The sequence below is a fragment of the Parasteatoda tepidariorum genome, chromosome 8 (assembly GCF_982258835.1).
Source record: "Parasteatoda tepidariorum strain Cologne lab strain chromosome 8, Ptep-v5.0, whole genome shotgun sequence".
In the NCBI taxonomy this organism is placed as follows: domain Eukaryota; kingdom Metazoa; phylum Arthropoda; class Arachnida; order Araneae; family Theridiidae; genus Parasteatoda; species Parasteatoda tepidariorum.
This window is the reverse complement of record NC_141762.1, coordinates 104,115,255-104,127,201: the sequence shown is the minus strand read 5'-3', so window position 1 is coordinate 104,127,201 and position 11,947 is coordinate 104,115,255.

Below are 11,947 nucleotides of genomic sequence, written 5' to 3'. Positions count from 1 at the left end.
GATGGTCCGTCTGTTAAGAAAAAGCAATGGTCATTTTGTGATGGGCAATACATAACCTTTTTTTTCCGTTTCCGCGGGATTGAAATGATTATAACACAATAGCATTTTAGTTTAAACCATGAACACATGTTCGAACTTTTTTCAGGCATTTACAGGGCGATTTTGTTGGCCTCTCTTTCAGGGGCACCATATTAGGTGGGCCAACGCAATACCTCCTAGATGGGAAGAAAGCCGAAGGACGCAAAACGATGACTCATACAGTTAGGCCCAGATTCGCTGATCACTTCTGGCGATGACGGGTTTTTTTTTCTTCCGTTTCTCGACACTTTTTCGTTACTCTTCTACTAATTTTTACTTGCTACAAATTATTATATATATATATATTTTTTTTTTTGTCTAGATTAAATGTTCTTAAATTGTGTAAAAATGCTTAATTTATTTGTTTTCAGAAATGATTAACAATAAAAATAAAGCAACTCTAACAAAAATAACTGATGTGTGAATGAAAAATATATATTTTTAAGCATTAAATACCAGTTTTATTTTATAAATTGGAAAATTTTATCTAGCTTTTTGTTTTAAAATGTATGGATTAAAAACAAGGAAATATATTTTTCAAGGGATTTTGCACATTTATTATTATTATAGTTTTGACATAAAACTAAGAAGGGATCTAATTTTTATAATACGATACTTAAATTTTTAGTAGATGATTATTTCGGATTTTAATGATTATGTTTTGCATGTTATTAGAACTAGAAATTGTATCTAAACAATGACATAAAATGAGCTTAGGAAAATTTAGAAAATCAAATGCAGTCTTCAAACAAGGTTTAGATAGAAAAAAAAACATATCAAAAGCATGATTATAATTTGTATTTTTTTCCTGTGGAAGTGTGATTGTTAGAAGTGATAAATTAAAATAAAGTAAGCAACCTTAGATAACAAATATTTTATTAAGTAGCAAATTCAAAAATCATAAATAAAAATGTAAACACAAATTTTACTGAAATATGTTAAACTTAGAGTAACATTTAAAAAAGTATAATTTTTACCCATCACACTAATAAATTAAAATAAAGTAAGCAACCTTTGACAAATATTTTATTAAGTAGCAAATTCAAAAAATGATTAATAAAATGTAAACACAAATTTTACTGAAATATGTTAAACTTAGAGTAACATTTAAAAAAGTATAATTTTTACCCATCACAACCTTAGATAACAAATATTTTATTAAGTAGCAAATTCAAAAAATGATAAATAAAATGTAAACACAAATTTTACTGAAATATGTTAAACTTTGAGTAACATTTAAAAAAGTATAATTTTTACCCATCACAACCTTAGATAACAAATATTTTATTAAGTAGCAAATTCAAAAAATGATTAATAAAATGTAAACACAAATTTTACCGAAATATGTTAAACTTAGAGTAACATTTAAAAAAGAATAATTTTTACCCATCACAACCTTACATAACAAATATTTTATTAAGTAGCAAATTCAAAAAATGATAAATAAAATGTAAACACAAATTTTACTGAAATATGTTAAACTTTGAGTAACATTTAAAAAAGTATAGTTTTTACCTATCAACTTAGATATTTAGTGGATTTCATAAGTGTTTTTAATTTTCTTTCTTTAGCTTTTGAATGGGAGGCATAACAAATGCTATCATTTTTCAATTTACAATAGTTATTTAATAAGATGTTTACAAATTTCTTTACAATACAATGAATGACAACATCTGAAGAATGTTCATTATCACAATAATCAAAATTTAAGTGTTTCTCTTCATCATTCAATACAGCTTTGATTATGTTTAAAGAAATAATTCTCTGATTATGAACTTTTAAAAAATTTTTTTCAAATTCAGTTAATAGTTTTGAAATAATTACATAAGAGTACAAACCAATAGTTATAACTTCCTCCACAGGGTACTTTAGTCCACCACGATCTTGATGGTGAATCAAAATGTTATTTTCAAGATAAAGAATTTCTTCATCTCTTGTTAACAATAACTTACAAAAAGGGCAATTTTTAAGGAATTTTAATGTAGAATGAACGGCATAACCAGCAAGGTAAACAATAACAGGCATAATTCTATTAGATTGTTGCAAATCCTCTTCTGTTACATTTATTTCAAATTTGTTATTGCATAGTAAATTACTGTTAAGAAATTCAGATTCGTTCTCAATATTGTTTAAATCTATTTTAACATAGCCAAAAACATTTGATTTTAAAATCAATGGCAAAGTAGATTGAAGCCTCAGCTTCATTTCTGATTCATATAATTGAGTTATTGATATATCATACTGGCCGCCAGCTAATTGTCTATATTTACCGAATCTTGCTTCTAAACTATCAGTTTGAAATTTACCTGCCAGTATAAATTTTAAACCTAACTCTTCAGTGCAATAGCGACAAATTTTTTGTATGCCTTGTGTTGTTAAAGATAAGGCTAAGTGAGTTTCAGAGGTTAATCTACCAGTATCAGAAATAGCTTTGCCCCATAATGATAACCATTCAAGAAATGCGCTTAAATATCTAAAAGAAAAATCGTTTAATCTCAAGGGCTTTTGATATTCATTCCTTTTATGAAATCCTTTAGTTACTGTTCTAACATTCATAATATCCCACCAATTTACAAAAATTTCTATATATTCTGCTGTTGATATTAGATCTAAAATATTACATTTTTCCTTAAGTGAATTTATAGCTCCTATTAACTGTCTATTGAATATATTTAAAGCAAGTTTTACGTTTTGTCTTTCAATGTTAGAAGGAAAAAGAGATTTTGTAATCAATGTGGGTGCATACTTAACCAAATTAGACCTTTCAAATTCGTGTAACTTACGTAAAGCTTGAAATGAAGCAGTTTTTAATGGTACATTTTTTACATTATCATTAGTGGCAATATCATTAGTAACATCTACCTGAAATTCTGGATAAAACATAAAAGAATTATAATTTTTTTGATTTAGCCAATTGTTCCTAACACACTTAATTATATGAACACTATCAATAATAAAAAATAATTTTCTACTGCTATCAAATGGGTGTGGATATTCAACCTGAACTTTAGGAGGTGTTGAAAATTTGGACATTGCCTTGCGGTTTATAGAATTATTGTCACTTATGACACAAAATGTATGAAAACCTATAGTTTCAAGACCAATTAATGTCTTTTTAATAAACTCATAGAGTGCATCAGCATTCACGGTTTTTACTGGCATTATTGCTACAACATCTTTGAAACTTGATTCCACACTCTGCACCATATAAACATAGGCAGAGTTAGCAGCCTCAATAGAATTATATGATGCTCCTAATATATCGCCACCCTTAAAGTCAAAAAAAGGTTTTAAATGGACTTCATCTATCATAACAGTAACGGTTTTATCTGCATCAGTTAAATAATCAAATTTCTGTTTAATGTAAGATAAGAAGTTTTCCTCAGTGGATTCATTTTTAGGACTAATATATGACATAATCAATTTTTTTATAGTTGAATGATGCGGTAGAATAACATAACCACTGCTTCTCAAAAAATTATATGCATGAGGAGATATAGATAAAAACAATGAAGAAAAAATGAGAAAGTCTGTAGAGTATCGGTTTTGATTTTTTTGAGTAAAAAGTAAAGATAGCTGCTCTTTTAGAAAGTTAATACCTAATTTTTGATTATCTGAGCTTAAGTTTTCTAATTCTGTAAGTTGGACAGTTATAGAGTTAATAAGATTTGGAATATTATCAAACTTTAGATCATTAGACTTATTTAAATAACATAAAACATTTGAAATTTGCTGAACATTACTGATGATTAGAGGAAATGTTAAATCATGAAGTTTCTTAATCTTTACATTATCAATAAAAACACTTAAAGATAGATTTTGATCAACTATTACAGTAATATATGTGGGAACCTGATCAACAAATTTGATTTTCACAAAAGAAAAACTATTTTCAATACTTACCGGATTAAAAACACCATTTAAATCCACTAAACTAGATTTTTCTATCAGTTCTATTAGAGTATCTACTTTAAATTTTACATTATGCTGTTCATAAAGTTCTAAACTTTCAGCAAGGACGCTTTCCAACTGGCACATTTCTATTCTTTTTCTCTTTGCCTCTGGCTCTTCTCGAATTGGCTCATTTTTGGTCATATATTCTGGACATCCAGGAAATATAGATGGAATAGCCTCCTTTGTTGACCTTGGTTGTTCATAGGGCACAACTGTTTTCTTTCCAGTTTTTTCACGAACAAATTCCACAGCTTTCCTAATGTCATTTTCCTTGAAATGCATCTCACATACCTATAACAAAATGAATACATTATTTATATGTGCATTTAAAATAAATATTATATACTATATTCATGCATGAAAAATTAATAGATTTTTGTAGAAAAATTAAGAGATTTAAATTTCAAAATCAAATAAAAAAAAATTTGCTTTAAGCAGTTACATTATATTACGGTCAAACAAAAATGTTTTAAAGTTTGAGCAAAAATTTAATAAAATACTAAAATTATTAATATTTTTATAAAATAAAACTCTATAAAAATAACTATATATATATATATAAAAATAGCTATATAGTTATTTTGTCATTATACACAAAATTTATTACAATAGTTTCGATATGATTGATAAGAACAACTTAATTATTACGATTAATTTATCCACAATTTAAAATAATTTACTCTAAGTAAAAATATAATAAAGAATTATAATTACATTTTTAAAAATAAAAACAAATATTACTCACTTTAGAATTCTTTGTAACTTCAAAATCTCTTGGTATGGCGGCAAGCCATTTCTTACGTAATTCTTCATCTTTGGGAAATCCGAAAACAGATACTTTTGTACCATCAACTTTGTAATTTCCTCTACAGTTTGGTACACAGCATTTAAATACCATTATTCATAACACTAAGAATTAAATTAATGCTGAAATTTATAACATTTGTAGAATAAATATAAATTTTACGAAGAACGTTTACATCAGAACACCGACGGTTGTTTACAAATTCTAATCAAAAATATTCGCCAATTGGCTGAATGCGTACACAGGTTACAATACTTCAGAATATCGCCAATGGCTCGTTTGATCAGATTCGGATTTTTTCGAAAAAATAGCTACCCTGACTGGTTTTCCTCTGGGCCTAACTCTACTACGTCATCATCGCCTATAGTAACCCGTTGTGGGGCTTGATTCCTCTAGGAGGTATTGGCCAACGTCACTCTCACAGGGAGGACAGGCAAGGCATGGATGTTCTTTCCTTTTCTGTACTATAGTGCAGAAAAGGAAAGAACATCCATGCCTTGCCCGGGATTCGAACCCAGAACCTTTCTGATGCAAGGACAGTTCCCTGTCCCCTACACAGACCTGTCGGCTCATGTTAGAACTTATAATCGAATTAAAATGTGCAACAAAAAAAAATATATTTATAGAAAAAAAATGCTTTTTTCCTTAATACTCTGTTGTGCCCTTTTACCTCAGGTGCCGTACTCGCACGTGCTTAGTGGTTAATCCGGCCCTGAGTGTAAACTAAAATAGCTATGAGAGATTTTGTAAGAAACACTACAATTAAATATATCACTTGGGGGACTTGAAATGTTTGCTCACTCAATCATATTTTTTATTTTGAAGATTAAAAAAAAAATTTCTTTTTTAATCAGAAAAAATATTACTGTAACAAAACAGATATAAAAACATATTAAAGTATCCTTTTAATAATTAGGACAGGATTGAAATTATTCAAGTTTTTATGTGCATTGTGTACTGAACTTTAAAAAAAAAAATCACCCTAATTAATTTTTGTACTAATGATTGGATTTTCATGTGCAAACTTAGTTTGAAATATTCTAATTAAAAATGTACTTTAACGGAACAATCAAACACGTAGCTGCCAATTGTTCTGATTAAATCGTATTTGTTCGGAATTTTTAACCTTTTTCCGAAAATATGATTTTAGGTCAAAATGTTCTGATTTATTTATTTTGTATTCTAGCGCCTTTTCATTTCTTATGCCGATTTCTTTCAACCTAGGACTGGTCCAAGAACTAGGATCAGCAGGGCATGTGATTTTCTCTCGAATATCGCAGATTCCCACGTATCTCAAGACCACTGGTTAGCGGACTTCTACGAATCAAAAACTTGTAATCCGACAAAATTTTGAAACTTACGCTAAATCTCTTTAACTAGACATTTACATAGATGCGATTCTTCCGCCTATTTGATTCCTTTGGCTTTTGCTGATTTTCTCATGAATTTTGTGCAAATCGAGCAAGTCAAAAAAATTCAGGTGCGTGATTCAAATTTTACACGTCGATCGTATAATCCCCATGGCAGAATTTTCTCCAGTACTAATACCTTTCTGAAAGACATTTTTAATAGTACCAAATACATATGTTACTAATTTAAAGTAACAGAAGCGCTTCCTGTTTGCAAAAAAAAAAAAAAAAAAAAAGCCTTCGTGTATAGAATAGAACAATATATATATATATTTTTTATAAATACAAGTATTTTTTTTAAAATCTAATTATACAATAATACATATTCTTATATTTTTGACGATATTCTCCTGTTTTAAAAAATATTTGTATAGCTAATCCTTTCTAATAAATAAAAATTCATCATGGCGTTTAATCCACCTCTTGGATGCAAAAAAAGAATTTTTTTAAAAATATAATTCTGTAGAAAGAGGAAATATAAACACTTACATTTAGCCTAGTAAAAAATATGTATATAAATCTTAATCTAAAGAAGATTTTTTTAAAAACCATTATTTATAATTATTTAAACTATTTTATTTTATTACCGCTAACCCAATTTTTGGGCTTCTGGCTGCTAATGTTCAACTCCTAAGCCTTGTAATTTTGAACACAATCCAAAAGACAAGGGAACTATGGGATCAAGAATAACCCGCATTTGTGTTACATGAAAGAAAACCCCCCACGGTTAGCCTGACGGCTAAGGAACCCATGATCCACTGAGAAAAATTTATGTCGGCATTGTGGTTGGTTCAAGCTGGGTGCGGAAATCGAAACCGGGGTCATCTCATTGAGTGACCAGCACTATCTGTTGAGCAATAAGAGAAGTATTTTTGCCATCAGTGGATATTTTATCGCCAATTTTTTGAAGAAAAAAAATTCTTATAACTTCTTTTCTGCAAGTTGACTGATAAAAAAATTTAGTTCTAAGAGTACCAATGTTTACACAAAAATGATCATATTTGCCAACATGCTCATGTGGCCCTTCACTGAAAAAAAGTTGTGCACCCCGTAGACAAAGGGATAGAAACTTGATAGGATCTTGTCCTATCTATTGTTCTAAAAGTTTTTCACTTAATCAGTTTTGAAGCTTCAGAAAAGTGTTAAAATATCAGATTTAATGAATGCAATCTAATGAAATTAACTGTTTGTATATCACATCTGCCAGCATTGGAGGAATAAAGCAACAGAGATTTTACTAGCAACATTTTTTGGGCTACACGTACAGTTTTGATACATCATGTAAGTCAAAAAGTGAAATTCAAATTTGGAAATAATGGAAGCACTTACATTTAGTGAAGTAAAAAATAAGTAGATAAATCTTAATCTAAAAAAAAGAAGTGATTTTTTTCACAATTACTTAAAGTATAAACACTCAACATCTAAATAATTAGCTTTATTTTACAAATTCATATTTCAAACATAAGTAGCTGATTTGGCTTTGCATAGGAAATATTTATCAAAGTTCTGTACATAAGTTACCAGGGGGAATTACTTAAAATCATAAAAAAAAAAAAAAAAAAGCTTTCAAGCGTTTCGTCAGAAAGTAATGGGTAGTTCTGTTATCAACAACAGGAACAATATTAATCAATACATTAAATCTAATGTAATTCATAGAAAAACAAACGTTTTATTACATAAATATCTTTTAAGATTATTAATTTTAACATATGGTTGTGAAACCTGAACCATATCTTGTATGGATAAGGTTATGTTGGGTACCTTTAAGAGAAAGGTTTTGAGATATATTTTTGGAGAAATTAAAAATAAAAATAGTGTGGTGCTTAGATGAACAAAGTTAGAGCTTTATCACTTATACAATGAACCAGGCATTATTAACTTTATTAAGCGACAAAGAATAAAATGGGCAGGCCACGTTATCCGAATGGATGAAAACCGTACCACAAAAAGCATTTTTAATGCCAGACCAGTTAGCACACAGAAAAGAGGCAGGCCACATTTGAGATGGATAGATGGTTAAGAAAAAACCTTTTGGTCGTAAAAAATGGGAAACGCTAGCAGGGAAAAAAACTTCTTGAGAAGGCCAAGGCCCACCCTGGGCTGTCGAGCCTATGACGATAATGATAAGCGAAATTTTGAGAGAATTTTTTTAAACTTTTGCCAAAATTATCTTGTACTCTACATTACTAAGCGGAATGCATAGGATACATAACATAATATCTGTCATACTTTTAAAAAAAGAAATTTATGTTTATGGTAAAAATACAATGCAAACAAACGAAGTTATGACCAGACTCTCGTAGATAAATAAAGGAGTTTGTTATTGGAGAAAAAACGATTACACATGATGAATCGCAGCAGCATTCTCGGTCGATACGGAGAAATTCAAGAATATATACGTAAGGGACAGATTGTCGTAAAATAAGGGAGTCTTCTTTTAAAAACAGTAGACTTGGCAGATATGGTATGTTATTATCCTTTATTGTTCGTCAATTATAAAAAAAAAATCTTTAACATTATCAACGTATGAATATTCTATACAAATGAACGTATTTGAAACTCAAAAAATATCCCAGTCATTGAAAAGTAGACTAAGTTATTGCAAAAATCAAGTTACAAAAACTTGAGGGTAGTAATAATTTTTAAAAAATATTTTTTATTTCATAAAAATGACTTTCATGAAATATCACGATGGCATTAGAAGAATAAAAAGCTTGAAACAATTCAATTTAAAAAAAAAAAATTTCTCTGTACAATGGAAAAGAATATTTGTTTTATATTTATTGTTTATACATAAAGGCATCATATACAAATAACTATTTAAAAAAAACATTCAAATATTTCCGTAACAGAGAAAAATGCTACAATTGAAAACAAAATTCACCATATAAACTCAATTAAATACACAAATATTTAGTTAAAATTTAATTTGGTTTTATATAATACTCATGTTACTAAGCTTTTATAATAATATAAGTGCAGCATAGGAGCAAATACTTTTTACACTACCTATCTACCTTAAACGTTTGGGAAAAAAAACAAACTTCCATACAGAAGGCCACCTGCATGAAAAGTTTTCCTGAATATGAATCACTACATATTCAGGGTCACCACTCAAATCTGTAATAAAAAATTCCCTGTATATATTTTACACAATGTAAAAAGGAAAAACACAATAACTGTGCTCTTGTGTGAGCTGTATTGGGCTAATTATACTAGTTTTATTTGTTGAAAAAACTTACAGCTGAGCTTACTTAAATAATGCCATAGTAAATAAAATAGTTTAGTATTGCTGAAATATCCATGAATATCCCATAGGTTGACCTTTGAGTAGTCACCATTTCTTAAAAGACGAAAATAAGAAATAAAAATTCCCTGTATTTTCTCAATTTGTGTATTTGTATTTTATAACTTTTAACCACCGAACCATCCCTCTAATAATTTCACAAAATACTTTTACTTGCATTCTTTCTATATAATAAAAATTAGGAAATTTCAATGCAACAATATGATTTTTTTTTTATTCAACTAGGAAATTAAACACAATAATTTTAGTAAACGCAATTCGCTTTTTCATGTGCATACAAAACCACACATTCCAGTCCGAGAAAGTAATGAAGAATTTTGATTTTATTTCTTTATAAACAATGCCAATTGCTAGTAAAAAGTGAAAAGATGTTAATTATTGGTTATAAATTGGCTCACTGTTCCATTACTGTATGTTCTTTTTTAACTCGAAAATTATAAGAATATTCTGTATTTTTCTAGTCTGTAAAGAAAAACTCAAAATTCCCTGTATTTTTGCAGTATGTAAGGAAAAACTTAAAATTCCCTGCATTTTTGCAGCATGTAAGGAAAAACTCTAAGTTCCCACTTATTTTATATGATTTTTAAATTCCCTGCAGAGTGGCAACCCTGACTCAATTAAATACACAAATATTTAGTTAAAATTTAATTTGGTTGTACGTAACACTTAATACTTATGTTACTAAGCTTTTATAATAATATAAGTGTAGCATAGGAGCATATACTTTTTACACTATCTTACTTTAAACGCTTCAAAAACAAAACAAAAAAACTATCTTTTTTGTATAGAAGGCCCAAAATATTCACATCAGCAATTGTCGAAGTTAAATTCACAAAATGATGTGTATATTTTGAACGATATATGAAGGGAAAAAAATTATATCTAATTTTTTTATGATTAAAAATTATTATAAGATGTTAATTCCTTTTGTGATAAATAATTAATCAAATTTCATAACAAAAATTCTTTAACAAGATAAAAATGGAAGTTATAACATCAAATATATTTCAGAATGGTAAGTACATTATATGTTTGCCAAGAGCTTTTCTATTCAAATTACCAACATGCTGAATAATTGTGAAATATTATTAAATATCTTGAATCTTACTAATATTCTTACAACTAGAAAAATAAAGAAATCACACCAAATACATCAGATTTTTTTTTGAACAATGCGATTCTATACCCAATTAATATTTTTATAAACTAAAGGAAAAATATATTTGATTAAAAGTGGGAGTTTATTTATCACAGACAACAAGATGAGATTTAACAGTATTAAGTTTTAAAAAAAAATGTTCATAATACTAGATTAAATTTATTTTCAATGAAAAAAAGTGAAAAATTAGGATTGTCTAGAAATTGCATAGAGTGTCACAATAATCAAGAGGTCAATAAGAAATCCAAAACTTGTATCAGAAAAAAAAAAATTAACACTGCTTCCCCCCCCCCCAGTCACTTGCTGTAATATTAGTGCAGTTGGCTTTTTATTGTAAAATTATTTAGACAGACATTAATAGCACTTATATATTTTTTTAAACAGACAGATCTTAAAAAGAAAAATTCTCAGAACCGATACAGCGCAACTATATGAACTCAACTTATCAGACAGTAAGAAAACTAACAAACATCATTTGAATCGAAACACAAGTATTTAAGTTAAGTACATAATAAGTAACTGCTCTAATAAATAAATCAAGATAAATATGTAATACAGGATGTATATTCTTAATGCATAATTTTAGAATACTTTTCAAATATGAAATTAAAAAAAAAAAAAGAAGGTAGCACATCAAGTTATTATTGGAAAACACAAGGAAAAAAATTTAATAAATCAAAGCCGGGACTGAAATCATCAAAACCGGTTAGATTTATGTAGGGAATAAAGGTGATATTGTTAATAATCACTACCCCCCCAGCTTCTTTTAAGGCAATCGAACAATTTTTATATTTTCAGTCTCCTTTCTGCAGTAAGAGTTTCATAGTGTTGGTGTTAGGGTTGCCGCTCAAATTTGGAGTAAAGAAATTCCCTGTACATATTATATACAATACATTAAGCAGAAACACAACAATTACTATGCTCTTGTATGAGCTATATTAGGCTAACTATACTTGTTATAATTGTTAAAAAAAACTTAGAGAAAAAAAGGAACAGCTGAACGTACTTAAAACAATTAATGCTACAGTTAATGAACTAGTTTAATATAGCTGAAATATCATCCTTAAATATCCCATAGATTGCACATTTTTTAAAATAAGAAACAAAATTCCCAGTTTACAAAGACAAAAATCCCTGTTATTTTTAAGTTCCCTGTATTTTCAAGGTTCTCCCTGTGGAGTGGCAAGCCACACCTGTGTACATATTTTTAATAAATTTTTAAGAAAAAAAGGAAC